Raw genomic sequence first — 2,489 nt, forward strand, 5'->3', positions numbered from 1 at the left:
GTCTTGCCCCAACGCTAGATTTTGTAAAATATTAGTCACCGAAGCTAGTTGAGCATTGATAGAGGACAGAGCATCAACTTTAAGTACTCCTCGAGTCTTCTTTCCTGGGTTGCTTCTCACGTCGGCCCATTGACAATTGTTAGATGCTATTCTCTCTAAAATCTCATATGCTTCATTGTATGTCTTTGACAAAATAGCTCCATTGGTGGAAGCATCAACTACTTGTTTAGTAGCAATATTTAATCCATTGTAGAAAGTCTCCATTGGTATACAATGAGGTAGTCCATGGTGAGGACACTTCCTAAGCATCTCCTTAAATCTTTCCAAAGCTTCACTTAATGTCTCATCTTCAAACTGTTGAAAAGCAACAATCTCATTTATGAACCGTGCGTTTCTAATGGATGGAAAGTACTTGATCAAAAATTGCTCTGCTAGACTATTCCAAGAATCAATTGTTCTCGGTGCTAAGGTATTCAACCATGATTTAGCACCATCCCTCAAGGAATAAGGAAATAAGCTCAATCTAATCATGTCTTTATCCACTCCTTGAAATCAAAATGAGTCACTAACTCCCAAAAATGACTTTAGATGTAGGTGGGGATCTTCTGACGGTAGTCCATGAAATTGCCCAATGGTTTGCAACATTTTTTGAAACATCACGAGCTTTAGCTCAAATGTAGTTGTTTGCATTTCGGGTCTAATAATGCATAGATTTAGCTCTTCCACAGCTGGGTGTGCATATGCTTGGATTACTCTTTCTCTATCATCTTCTAAAAGAATGGCATTAGCAGTAATTCTCTCTTGATTAGCCATCATCACTGGATTTTCAAACTCCCGATTCAGTTGGGCCATTTGCTGTATATTTTGTTCTGCCATTTTCTTTTTCTTCCTCAACTTTCGTCTAAAGGTTCTCTCTTTCGAGATCAAAAATAAGTTTCAAACCTGTAGGTACTCATGCACAGAATTCTACAGCAGTAAATATAATTATGTAGCAGTAAATTCNTTACTTTTTTTTTTTTTTTTTTTTTTTTTTGCTCCAACTCACGAAAATCTACAATAAGTAAAATAACCAAATTAGGTTCCTTGGCAACGGCACCAAAAACTTGTTCGCTTGTGGATGTCTATAATAAAATGATGTAAAATTCACAAGAATAAGTGCAAGTATACACTATCACAAGTAGCAAGTAATAAGTAAATTATCGATTCCATAAGGAACCTATCGTTTTGGTTAATTTTATCGCTGGAAATTAAGTGAGTTTTTTGGTAACATTCGAATGGGTGTTGGAGATTTTAACTATTTAAACAAAACTAAAACAGGGTGTCACTACTATCGAAAAACAAGAAATGATGAGAAAGTCAACTATAATGAGGAAGGTTCAGCTAAGAGAGATTAATTAGATAAGTTGTTGAGTTTTGTGGTAGATTTTAGTTCCTTTTAATAGATTCTCAAGCCTACTCACGAGGGTCATGAATGGTGATTATTTCCATAATCGTTGTAATTTCTATTAACAAGGCTCTAGGAGAAGAATTATTTCTAACCCTTCTATTACCCTTCAAGTCTCCTTGCTATAGAATTAGAGTATTAAAGAGGATTTCATTGTTTCCTCTCTTCTCCCGAATAAGAGAACAACTATGTATGTAAAGTAGCCAATTGAACATACATGTAAATCATTAACAACAACTATTTAATAAACTAAAATCATACCGTCAACATACTTAAACTATATAAAACTCTCTCGCCTCCCCTATTAAGTTTAGCTCTCCATACAAACTGAATTAAACAGAGGAATCCGCATCTTCATCATGTAAAATTGATGGAATAAGGAAATAGAGAGTTATCCAAGTTTGTTGTCGTTCGTCAATGGAAGTTTCCTTCTCTTGAGCTCTCACGTTCACCTCTTTGTCCTAATCAATCCTTCTTGGTCTCTTTTTCCTTCTGCTATCAACAACTGCTGGATTAGGGTTTTCTTCTTCTTCTCTAGGTTCACAACAGTTGACTGCAGTAGAGGCTGCTGGTGTGTAATTCGATTTTTCTCCCCAAAAAGTGTGACTATTCTCTTGGTCTTCTTTTTCCTTTTATATTGAGAATGGGTTCCCCTTTAGGGCTGAAATGGAGTAAGTTGTCCACATAGGATGTTACTCATTGGTTAGCCAATGACCCATTTGGATTCCTCATTTTGGATTTAAAATTTCCATGTCATCCCCCATTTGTTTCCAAATTTGCTACTCGTTCAACATAAATGTCTGAAATTTTATCACATACCTCAATTAAATGTACAATTAAGATCGATTTATGTCAAATCATATTTTTTTTCATGTTGGACCGCAATAAACGATTTTATGCTCACTAAGTAGGATAAATGAGGTAATAATGGGGAAAATGATGAATAGGAGTGCAATATTAATTACAAAAAACTCGATATGACTCTACTTCTAGAGAGTTATCACATAGGGATATTTCTCCAAAGACGATGAGTGTGGACGTGCAC

General features: G+C 35.5%; 1 non-coding gene across 1 annotated transcript; it reads left to right on the plus strand.

Annotated features, from left to right (window-relative positions):
- The first annotated feature begins 280 nt into the window (after positions 1-280).
- On the plus strand, positions 281-386 carry LOC111438531. The gene has a single exon (XR_002709688.1). It is a non-coding gene; the product is annotated as a Plant small nucleolar RNA R71 (small nucleolar RNA).
- The last annotated feature ends 2,103 nt before the right edge of the window (positions 387-2,489 follow it).

This window comes from Cucurbita moschata, unplaced genomic scaffold, assembly GCF_002738365.1.
Source record: "Cucurbita moschata cultivar Rifu unplaced genomic scaffold, Cmos_1.0 Cmo_Scf00076, whole genome shotgun sequence".
NCBI classification, from domain to species: Eukaryota; Viridiplantae; Streptophyta; class Magnoliopsida; order Cucurbitales; family Cucurbitaceae; genus Cucurbita; species Cucurbita moschata.